Source organism: Periplaneta americana, chromosome 6, assembly GCF_040183065.1.
Source record: "Periplaneta americana isolate PAMFEO1 chromosome 6, P.americana_PAMFEO1_priV1, whole genome shotgun sequence".
Classification (NCBI taxonomy): domain Eukaryota; kingdom Metazoa; phylum Arthropoda; class Insecta; order Blattodea; family Blattidae; genus Periplaneta; species Periplaneta americana.
Genome location: NC_091122.1, coordinates 151,374,260 through 151,387,238, shown reverse-complemented (window position 1 = coordinate 151,387,238; position 12,979 = coordinate 151,374,260). Strand labels below are relative to the sequence as shown.

Below are 12,979 nucleotides of genomic sequence, written 5' to 3'. Positions count from 1 at the left end.
AACACCAAGAAACCCTCACGACAAAGCTTTGTCAGCCACAAATAGCCTGTAATTTCGCCAACGCCGAGTCTCGAACTCTCGTCCGTGGTCGTCGTAAGCCTGTGTTGTACCAATGTAGCTACCAGGCGCCTAACCACATATAATTCACTTATGGACCACGTGCTAAATAAAGTCGGTGCCTGTTAGAGCGTCGGTTACAGAAATAAAACGCTAGTGACCCCATAAAAATGTATAGAATACGTACCAGTACGCAGCGGTAGCCACGCAATCGATTTGCAAGGACACACACATCATCCATCAATCTCATTTTAAAACTGTAGCCGATCGATTAGAATAATTCAATGCCGTCATTTCACACATTCATAACGCCATGCAAGGCTTAGACCTAACTTAATTTTCCCGGTTCTCAATTCCACACCTATCCAGTATTTCAAATCCGCGGCGTCAGTCCATTTCTCTTAAAGTTATGGATGGACACTCCATGAAATATTCACAAGGGGACAGTCATGTTTCCCGTAGCGTCCAAATCCCACCATCCCTGTTGTTCAGCTCAAGAGCGAATTACATCTATTTCGCCTACTGCCAGAAGTATAAATTCTAACTGAAGACCTTTCCTCTGTCTATTACACGAATAGGTCGGCTTGTACTGTTCCTAAGTGACAGTAAAACTCTTTCATCATCTCTATGAGGTCTGTTACACTTTCATATCCTCCTTGCTTGATACACAGAACTACCGGATTCCTTTCAAAGTCAAAATGTTATATCAAAATTAGTCTGATTTCGAATGATTACTTATTTACATCTCATCCAAGAAATTATTTTGTTATCAATTAAACTTTGTAGCTTGTTTTTATTTATTTATTTCTTATTTTGCTAATAATTGTAACATAAAATATAATATATAGCCTACAGAAAAACTTTAGCTCGCCCCTGAAAGAGTAGAACTCGTGCTCAGGGGCGGATTCCTGAATTGAAATTAAAAATTATACAATACAATTTGTCTTATGTGTACTATGCAATTATAGTATATAAATTTAAATTTACAATTTTTCAATTTTATAAAATCCATACATAACTTTTAAAATTTAATACTGGAACTATTAGAATTGACAAGATTAGGTTATTTAAATATAAATTTGTTATATATTATTGGGCCTAAATTACTACTATGATTAAATACTGTAACAGTGTTGCATTTTGGTTCAAACAATCTTAAAGAATTCATACCTTTTGTTTCATAACTATGAGAATACAATTCAAAATTATTTCGATTTTTATGTATGAATTTTATTAATACAATATTTTGTCTTCGTAGAACTATTATTTTTATACATCTTGATTACACAACTTTTAACACTGTATCACTTTGGAATATGTATGATAAGACTTTCTTGTCTTAAATTCTAACGTACCTTGTTTACATGTTTACATGAAATATAATGTATTTTGAAATAGGCTTAAGGACTTTACTAATAGAAGGTAATATATTATACACACTATTTAAAGGGTGTAATTGATATCTTGTTATGTGAAGTGTTCTATCAGTGAGGAAGTGTGTTGTGTCAGTGAAGTGTGTAGTGTCAGTGAAGTCTATTGTGTAAGTGAAGTGTGTTTGTGTCTGTGAAGTGGCTGTGCAAAGTATTTGAACAGTGAAGTGGTTAGAAGTGTTAGTGAAATCAGGATAGAATCAGTGCAGTGAGTGAGTTGACAGCGAAATAAGTGTAGTGCCGGAAGGTACTTGTGCAGATATGAACCTGTCACACTCGTAGGTCTTAGTTCGAACTAAGAGTTAAGATACAAATTAGATTCACTTTAAATGTTATTTTAAGTGATCATGCTTTATGTAATTTAGGATGCTCCTTGTTGTTGTTATTATTATTAATTATTATTATTGTTTTTATTAGTTGTGTTTATTATTAATTGTCATTATTGAGTGTAATTAGTTACCACTGCCGCCGGGTATAATATACCCATTTGCAGTGTGAATAAATACATAGATACATGTTTCGACCTATTTATCGGTCATCTTCAGAACTGGTCGTTGCTGGTCTTGATGCCTCTTGTTTTGTTTTCTGTGAGGGCATCCGACCAAAAAGCCAGAAACTAAACACATAGAACAATATGAAATATACAGACACTCAAAAACACACCCCAATGAAATTCTCAACACACAACTAAATTTCTGAACGCACACACTCTTCGACTCCTTTTTACACCACACGAACACACCCTCACAGGAAACAAAACAAGAGGCATCAAGAGCAGCAACGACCAGTTCTGAAGATGACCCATAAATAGCTCGAAACATGTAAACAAGGTACGTTAGAATTTAACACAAGAAAGTCTTATCATACATATTCCGAATATTATTTTTACCTTTAACATCTATATTCGACATATACTATTATCTATCCAAGCCAAGAACCATATTAACATATCACTAACCCTCGGTAAACAGAAAAGATCAAGTACACAATCATGTATTGATACGTTTCTTTCAATCTAGCATAATGGTTAACTACATAGCACTGATTTGAATTGATATAATATGTGTAAAAACGTTAGTTATAATGAAATATTTACCGGACTATTTTCTATATCGTATCAGAGTGTTGAAAAAAGTATTTATTTTTATTTTATTGGGTTATTTTACGACGCTGTATCAACATCTAGGTTATTTAGCGTCAGAATGAAATGAAGGTGATAATGCCGGTGAAATGAGTCCGGGGTCCAGCACCGAAAGTTACCCAGCATTTGCTTGTATTGGGTTGAGGGAAAACCACGAAAAAAACCTCAACCAGATAACTTGTCCCTACCGGGATTCGAACCCGGGCCACCTGATTTCGCGGCCAGACGCGCTGACCGTTACTCCACAGGTGTGGACTGAAAAAAAATATCCAATATTTTAGAAGGTGAGTGTATGTAGCAAAACAAGAAAAAATGTCTGATTAGCATGGGTCCTACAACACATACTTTCTGAGATCTGAACACTTATTCATAGGTGCTCAATGTGACGTCCATTTATGGCAATGCATTTTTCTGCCCTACAATACAGCAGGCTACCAGATAATCATACCGTAGTTGACACCCTGACTTGGAATACTGTGACGTCGCAAGGAATACTGAAAACAAAAGTCTGGTTGCGGATATGAACGGGGTTCAGCAGAGATGGTGTTGTGAACTTTCGTAATCAGCATGTGTGGGCTGATGAAAATTCCCATGCAGTTGAAGAAACAAGGCATCAGCACCGATTCTCAATCAACGTATGGGTAGGCGTTCTTGGCGATAGATTAAGGGCCATACGTGTTACCACAGAGATTAACTGGGGCTCGTTATCAGGACTTTCTTATTAATGTATTGCCTACCTTGCTGGAGTATGTGCCATGTCAGCAAAGACTACAGATGTGGTTCATGCATGATGGCATACCAGCACATTTTTTCTGCAATGAGCGTGAACACCGACGCTGATATTTCAGGACCGCTGGATTGATTGGGGAGACCCCACACCTTGGCCTGCTCTTTCCTCAAATCTAAATCCCATAGACTTTTGGTTATCAAGAACAACCAGGCGATGAAAGAGTAATGGAACGGAGAAAAATTCTCTCCGGCACCGGGATTTGAACCCGGGTTTTCAGCTCTACGTGCTGAAGCTTTATCCACTAAGGCACACCGGATACCCATCCCGGTGTCGGACAGAATCGTCTCAGTTTAAGTTCCAACTCTTGGGTTCCCTCTAGTGGCCGCTCTCTGCATTACGTCATAGATGTCTATGAACGTAGGACTGAGGTCCACACATGTGCTGAGGTGCACTCGTTATGAGTGACTAGTTGGCCGGGATCCGACGAAATAAGCGCCGTCTTAAGAAGTGATTTACGCATATCATATATATTATTTATTCAGTCCTACGTTCATAGATATCTATGACGTAGTGCAGAGGGCGGCCACTAGAGAGAACCCAAGAGTTGGAACTGAGACGATTCTGTCCGACACCGGGGTGGGTGTCCGGTGTGGCTTTGTGGATAAAGGATCCGCACGTAGAGCTGAAAACTCGGGTTCAAATCCCGGTGCCGGAGAGAATTTTTCTCCGTTCCATTACTCTTTCATCGTATGATGACGCAGAATATCTGCATGGAAATATCATATGTACTTCGGTACATTAAAATAATATATAAGAACAACCAGGTCAATTTCAAAGAGTGCGTGATTCCTTACGCCGAAGGGCAGAGGAATGCATTACCATGAATGGACGTCACATTGAGCACCTCCTATGAACAAGTGTTCAGATCTCAGAAGGTGTGTGTTGTAGGACCCATGTTTATTAGATATTTTTTTCTTGTTTTGATGCATACTAGCGGCTCCTAAAATATTGGATACTTTTTTCTTAACACCTGATATATTCACGAGATGGATAGATATATATATATATATATATATATATATATATATAAGTAGATAAGTAAGAAGTGTGTAAAAGTTAGCTTTGTTTCAGACTCCAGAGTGTGCTTGATCGTTACTTTGAAATGCATGCTTCTAAACTCATGTTTCAACTCACATATCTCCATTTCATGTAGCATTCATTTCGATCAGTCTCAGTTTGAATTATCTAAAACAATTACAAGGTCATTGATGACTGCAGTAGTGGCGTGAGAGTCCATATTGGTCGTATAGATGGTCACGCAATCGCACACAAGAATTAAAGATGTACCCCTACACATCAGAATATACCACGATATAACAACACTGGAGTACCATTAGATACCTGCGTACATTTCTTTCCGTAAAGCACTAGTTTCGTTATTTCTGTCAATCAGCTACTCTTCCAGGGCTTTGTTGTTGTTTAAACAATGATTGCGAGGGTCACTGTAACTGCGGTAACATAAATTACAGTCATGATGATTTTTTTATTAAACTTAATGATTCTGTCACTATGTTATAGAATTAAACAACTATAAATGGAAGGAACTTTAGGCCATTTCTCACTGACATCCGCCAAGTTGCCTTTTCTTGCGTTACCAACAGAAGCAACTATGCCATGCCAGTTTCAAATTAATGTAGGCCGTGGAAAAAATTCCTATACTTCATCTATCATTATTTGTTATCAGATTATTCGAATGAGAACAAGCTCTAAAAACCTTAACAAACCAAACCTAACCTTCGTCATATTAACCAACGTTTCCTACCGAATTTAGTATTTAGAGGATTATTACATAACTTATTATTATTACTTTTGACGAGTTGTTTCTTATGTTGGCGACATTGATTACATAGAAATGTATGGGCTATTCCATCTCAAATCGATCGAAATATAGAGAAAATTGACCTTGCAATTTTTAAATACAATGAAACTTTTTCTGTCCGTTGCCAGCTGTGATACAAAGTTTTGTGCAAAGTTTGAGGCCTCAGAACTTCGTAGTGTTTAAATTAAAAATATTTTAATCTATCGTATTTTCGTACTTTCAACTGTTGTGGCTCCAAAACCCTTTCACCCAATGATTAAAATCATGGTTTATTTTGATGCTGAGAAATTAAAGTTTATATTGACAAGTAAACAGTTTTTCTTACATTTTATGGAAATGGAAAAATTTAGATTTTTCTTCATTAAGACGCCTTTGCCCACGAAAAAATATTTTTAAAATATATGGTTAGATTCTGCATTGGAAGTACAAACAAACACATATTTTTTACTGGTGCACCGTTGATAAGAAAGTATTGAAAATATCAAATAAAGAAAATAAATAGTACGCGCGTGAACTAACCAGCTGACTGTGAGGCGGGAGTTAGCCGAGGCAAGCAAGGCCAGGAGACATAAACACGTCATGTTCCGTCTCGTAGCGCATAGCTGGGCTAGCTTTATCACACGGTTTCATAAACACAGAAGTAAAATCACGCCCAACGCTAATGCAAGGTTTTTTCTCAATATTTTTTTACATTTTTACAAATGGGCAAAAAGCCTAAAAGTAAGTAAAATCAGATTACCTGTCTCTCTGTGTACAATAAAAATAAGAATTACTTCTTAACATAACCTACCAAATGTCAGCTTCAAAATGAGCTCTCGTTCAATGTTCCGCAGTAAATGGTTCCTGAGTTCTGAGCGCTGAAAGAGGCTTGTTTTTATAAAATACGGTAATTTTGTCCCTCAATAGTACGAAAACCGTTTGACTTTCGGTAGTATATTTTCGAAAATGCACTCTCCTCAGCACCTTTTATAAATAGGGAAAAAATTAGAGAATTAAAAAATGCTTTTTTTTTTTTTACTGATCGATTTCATATGGAATCGCCCGTATGCAAAAACGGCATAACTGCATTTGTGGGAAATGGTCTAAAAATACCCCTATAAATGTTTAAGGACAAAAAAAAAAGTAAGTGGCGTTATTACCTTCACTGCAGGTAATAGCGCTAGTATACGTCACACTTTTATTTACTTGTATTGTTATAAAACCTTGTCATAATTACAACTTTTGAAACATACAGGGACATCATTTTATTTTTACTAACATTTTTAATATTAACCTGGCTATACCTTTCTATTAACGATTGAAGCAGGAAACACCGTTTGTTCCCCCTTCCACGACGGAGTTCGATGATACTGGCGTAATATACAAATCACTTTACTAGGTATAGTAGGGAAGAAAAGTAGTTCATCCATTTATGTAAACTAGGAAATATCGCGATTTTGAGTTTGATAATTTTCATTAGGTTTTTGTTTAATCAAAATACAGTACTGTTTTAACACTTAGTGTTTTTACACACGAATTCAGCTATCCATTCGGAAGTATTAATTATACAGTGTACTGTAGATTGTACTGTTACAGTACATTAGCGTACAATATAGAGAATGAAGTTAAATTGAAAAATAATCATAATATGGATATTTAAACACATTTTAGAAAATTGTGGCCGTTCATTTCGATACAGGCTTCAGTTCTTTTGTGCATATTATCGCACTATAGACTATTGTACCTAATTCCAATTACCAGTTTCGTCCTTCGTACGAGTAACTCATGTTGAAATAATTCTGTACCTACTCTATAATAAAAGAGTACCTTACGTACTGTAAATTTAATCTTCACTTCTGCCCGATCCAAAAAGATAAAATCACTCATAAATGCTATCTACTGTCCGTTCAAGTGGTTTTGACGCAGGGTTGTAGAAAGGGGGGGGGGAATCGCGTGATAGTTAATTACTTAACGAGGCCCTTTTATTTGTTATTTTAAACACTTGCATAATATTACGTAGACGTCCAATTCCTAACAGAAATTAATGTTTTCAGAAAAGAGCTAAGATAGCCCAGCTACTAGACTTAACAGAGGGGCGAACAGAAGCAGGTGGGGGAAACCGGGATGCGACATAGGCAAATGGACGACAGTACCCGTACGAAAATATGATTCAATATTGAAAGCTCTTTCGTCACTGGAAAACGCGAACATATTTCTGAAACGTACTATACTCAGTAATTCAGTACTGCTTACGCGCCCTCGGCTCTTTGTCGTGAAGGGTTGGAAGTTTACTAGTAGAAGGGATGGGAGTGAAGTACATTCCAAAACTCAGGTACAATAAAAATTGAAGTAAAAATAAAATGATGTCCCTGTAGATTCCATAGGAAAGACTACAAATTATCAATATCTAAGAAATCAACATTACTATCCGTATTTCTGGTCAGTTGTAATCCATTTTCTGAATTGATGGAGTTAGTACCTTCACACGCGTTCGAAAAAGTCTGAGAAACATTGCTAAAACACATTAATATTACACAGAGAATCTGATTTTGAATCTTAAAACGAAGGCCGAATATCTACAGATGATTATTTATCCCATTTTTGTTCAGAGCTAGGTAGGAGAAGTTAATGGCCTCTAGTTACCTGCACGCTGCGAGCGAATCCCTCGGAGTTTCTACATGAGGTAATGGTCACCTCGCATTAATTGCGCGACATTTTTCGAAACGTTATGTTCAACTCGGTGTAATCAGATGGTTCGTTTCTATGATTACCTGGAAGCACAGTTCACCGAACAAACCAACCGACCGAGCATTTTTATGGGTTGGGGGAGGAGATAAAAAAAAGTGGGCTGCTGAGGTGGGAATGAGGCGAGAGTTTGCTTTCTGCTTGACGTGTTTTAGAATTCGATTCCAGCGCAGCGCAGCGCTGGGTGTGAGTGGAATATATACTACGTGAGGGAAATGCAGCAATCTCATTACGGACAGCGTTTGGGGGACCCGTGACCTCTCTCTCGTACATCCACAACTTTCGTAATCACAATATGTGGCTCCAAAGGAGAGCCTTTGACCTTTCATTTCTCAAAATGGTTCGTCTCTTTCATGCATTTCACTATTCGTTTAAAAATTATGGATTCAACGTACTTTAATGTAGTCAGAACATATTTTAAAAGTATTCAAATGTGATTGTAATTCTTCTAGTATTAATAATAATATATTTATTTATTTATTTATTTATTTATTTATTTATTTATTTATTTATTTATTTATTTATTTATTTCTATGCTGGACAACAGCCATTGGCCAATAAAAGTCCAGCACAGTGATACAATTAATACATGAAAATGAACAACTATGGTACAAATTAAATACTTGAGTTAACAACAAAATAAAGAACATAGATTACAATAATAAATTTACAAGAATTAATACGAGGGGGATCCAGGAAATAACGACCGTTTTGTTGTAATAATTAAAAAAATATTTATTTTAAAAAACAAAGTCTGTTACATAACTGAAGCTTCCTTTACTTCTCTACATAATCACCACCTACATTTAAACATTTGTCGTATCTGTTCACTAGCTTTAGAATTCCCGTGTTATACTCCTCTGTCGCCAGTTCATTAAGCCAGGCGTTCACTGTCTTCTTCAACTCTTCATCACTTCCAAAACGCGTACCACCCAGAAAGTCTTTCAGCTTAGTGAAAAGGTGAAAATCGCTAGGAGCAAGGTCTGGACTATAGGGCGGATGATCAAAGATTTCCCAACCGAATTGATCCAGCAATTCTCTAGTTGAAGCAGCAGTGTGCGGGCGGGCGTTGTCGTGAAGAAGCACAACTCCTCTCGAAAGCATTTCTCGCCTCTTGTTTTGGATGTCTCGTCGTAGTTTTCGTAAAGTCTCACAATAACGATTTTCATTGATCGTAGTGCCTTTTGGCATGAAATCCAGCAAAAGAACACCTTTGCGATCCCAAAAGACAGTAGTCATGACTTTTTGTATTGAGAGAGTCTGTTTGAATTTTCTCGGTTTCTTGGGTGATGAGGGATGATGACACTGACGTGATTGGAGCTTGGTCTCTGGGGTGTTGTGAGACACCAGTCACAATTTGATGAAGAAAGGCGTCTCCATCTGTGTGATATCGCATCAAGAATGTCAATGCTGAGGCCATTCTCCGAGTTTTGCGTTGGTCACTCAGTTGCCGTGGAATCCATCGTGCACAGATTTTGTGGTAGCCAAGATGTTGCGACACAATTTCACCAAGCAAAGAACGAGAAATGTCAGGAAAGGCAATATGCAATTCGTCGAGCGATGTGCGCCTGTCTTGCAAGATTCTGTCGTTCACTTTAGTCTTCAGGTCTTCTGTGATGAGTGATGGGCGTCCGGGTCGAGTTTCATCGTGGACATTTGTTCGCCCATTGTTGAACATTTCGCACCATTTTCTCACATTTCTTTCATTCATTACAGTATCACCATACACTTCTTTCAATTGCCGGTAAATTTCTGCAGTTTTCAAATGTCGGGCATTCAAAAATCGAATCACACTCCTCACCTCACAGTCGGCGGGATTATCAATCACGTCGTTCATTTTGAAGTAACGCAAAATGCACAATGGCGACTTGTTGCAACCAGTACTCACAACATTATGAGAACACATGTTAAGGAAGCCAGTTGACCTTCAAACAAGGAAGGGGAGTCAGCTGCGCGGCGGGTATGCGCGAACGGTCGTTATTTCCTGGATCCCCCTCGTACTATAAAATATTAGGAAAGGAGTTGATTCTTACTACCAATTTGTGTATAATATTAACAAGGACATCGGCATATACTTCTATACATTGAATGGATCGAAATCGCCTACATGTAAGTTAGCATGTTTAATACATCTGGAGACCGGAGAGGAAGATTTAAAATTTCTAATATAGAAGAGTTAGTGATGTCTCATGTCCTTCATAGGAATACGAAGCTTGACAATTAATGTCACCTTTAAGGACTTACATAAGAATAAATAATCGAGATCATGACGTCTGGCATACAGGCTTCGACATTTAAAATGCTCGCATTTTTTATCATAGTTATACCCAGAGTTATTAGGCACGAATCTGTACGAACATAATGAAATAGAGTCCTTTGAATAATTTCCAGTTTTGCCGAATCAGAACTAGTAATAGAGTTCCAAACTACATATGCATATTCGAGTTTCGATCTACTGATGTATAGTATAGTATTAAAAGAGAGTCAGGTGTTGAGAAATAATAAGTAATTGATCGAATTATTCCTAACATTCTTATTGCATGATTATAAATATAATCAATATGGCTGTGAAAATATAATTTATTGTCAATTAATACACCGAGGTCTCTAATGCAATCTTTTCTGTTAATTACTCGTGTACGACATGACTTTCGTCGCTATTTAACGAGGAACCAGCACACGAGAATAACATTCTTCGTTGGGATAGACAGTTATCAGAGACTGGAAGCCTATCGGAGAAAAAGCGTACTGGAAGACCGATAACAAATGATGAAACGATAGAAGACAACCGAATACGTTCCCACCCATTTTCCCGAATCCGCATTCCCGAATGGACGTTTTCCCGAATGCTACTTTCCCGAAGCCAAGTTTCCGAAGCCACGGTCCCGAATTTAATTTACTATTCAATTTCCCGAATTTATAATGCGAGAAATTCCCAAACAGTAATAGATAAGAATTGACAATCACTACATGTTGCCAGGAAACAAAATAAATTACAAAAACTACAGTAAAAGAAATGAATTGATAATCACTAGCCCACATGTTGCCAGGAAACAAAAAACTACGAAATAATAATATACGTTACAAGAGCGGTATGTTGACGTTTTCATGGTCGAGGAAAAGATTGAAAAAGCGAAACGTAGTTGAGCTTTTTTAATTTCCGAGAACATGAAAGCAAACATACCGCTCGTGTATCGTACATTATTTTGTGCGAAGATCGTTTATTACATACCTGAAAGACGAATTTCTAATTAGTTGCAATAAAATCTCCGTGTTGGTTTCTGTTTAATGACGGCAACTTCGAGAAACTTAATATCTTTCTTCAACATTGTTGCTATAAAATGTTTTCTGTGTTTACTACATTCCAGCAGGCAGTGATATACGTCAATCTTCCCCCCCCCCCCAGTCTATAAATGCGAACTTAAAACAAACGGTAAGGTTATGTAATGATTTATTTTTCATTTTAATATTTTAAAAATATTATTTATATAACATATTGCAGTAATAACATCCAGATCTGGAATCTAGTTGAATTTTGCACGGCTTCCTTAATGCTACTTGTATCAGGAATGCAATAAGTTTCGTGGAGTAGTAGACTTTACTTAATTTTTGCAAATATTTAAAAACAATAATTAACATTGCAATTTAGGTGAAATTTCCAATTTATAATTATTACTTTGTTAAACGTCTCTAAAAATCATATGTTAAAAGCCTAAAGCAGTAAAATGAATGTCGCTCTTAAGCGGTAAGAAGAGGGAAATTGTTATGTGTGTTACGTTGGGAATACTGAATGTAGTATTTCACACTTACCGCGCATTGGTTCTGTGCGGAAAACAAGCAAATACGCACGATCTCGCACAAAACACATTTAGACAAACAAATGTATTAAATTTATGAATAATTTTCAGGGAAAAATTGTCCGGAGCCGGGTATCGAACCCGATACCAAACGTACGTTAAACCAAAGGTCCCGGGTTCGATACCCGACTCCGGAACAATTTTTCCGTCGAAAATTATTCAAATCAACTTTACAGGGAGTTATACCTGAAATCTTGATTTGCATAATACACGTCACTGTTCGTTAACAGAAAACCACAATTTAAGTCACACGGAGTTAGTGTGCACTCGAAGTTGGTTGCTTGACGGTTGTCAGCCCACTTTGATGTCTGTGGATATAGAGGGAAAAATTGGATCGGTATCGGTTAGAGTTCCCGAGTAGCTCAGTGGTAGAGCGTTGGTACGTTAAACCAAAGGTCCCGGGTTCGATACCCGGCTCCGGAACAATTTTTCCCCTCGAAAATTATTCAAATCAACTTTACAGGGAGTTATACTTGAAATCTTGATTTGCATAATACACGTCACTGTTCGTTAACAGAAAACCACAATTTAAGTCACACGGAGTTAGTGTGCACTCGAAGTTGGTTGCTTGACGATTGTCAGCCCACTTTGAGGTCTGTGGATATAGAGGGAAAAATTGGATCGGTATCGGTTAGAGTTCCCGAGTAGCTCAGTGGTAGAGCGTTGGTACGTTAAACCAAAGGTCCCGGGTTCGATACCCGGCTCAGGAACAATTTTTCCCTCGGAAATTATTCAAATCAACTTTACAGGGAGTTATACCTGAAATCTTGATTTGCGTATTAAATTTATGTTATGACAAGCATAGCAGATGAAGGTACAATTATAACTTCAACGCGAGGAGGTAAAAATCTTTTGTTGGAAGATTACATGTATTTAAAGAACGAGAGTGCGGCTGTAGGAAAAATATACTGGAATTGTGCAAAAGTACGTTCCAAAGAATGTTCTGTACGGGCGATTACTTATGGGCCGCCTAATAACCTGCAAGTACTGAAAGGGCCAGCCGCAGAGAGTGTCTACAACTTCAAACACGAATACGAAATATCATGCAGAATTATCACACCCATGCATACCTAAGGACACTTGGACAACATGTAATTTTGTAAAGAGAAAATGTAATTAATTATATCAAAATTATAGAAAACACATTTGTGTGGTAATATA

General features: G+C 37.3%; 1 non-coding gene across 1 annotated transcript; it reads left to right on the top strand.

Moving 5' to 3' along the window:
• Positions 1-12,456: 12,456 nt before the first annotated feature.
• Positions 12,457-12,528, top strand: TRNAN-GUU (transfer RNA asparagine (anticodon GUU)). Its single transcript has one exon. It is a non-coding gene; the product is annotated as a tRNA-Asn (tRNA).
• The last annotated feature ends 451 nt before the right edge of the window (positions 12,529-12,979 follow it).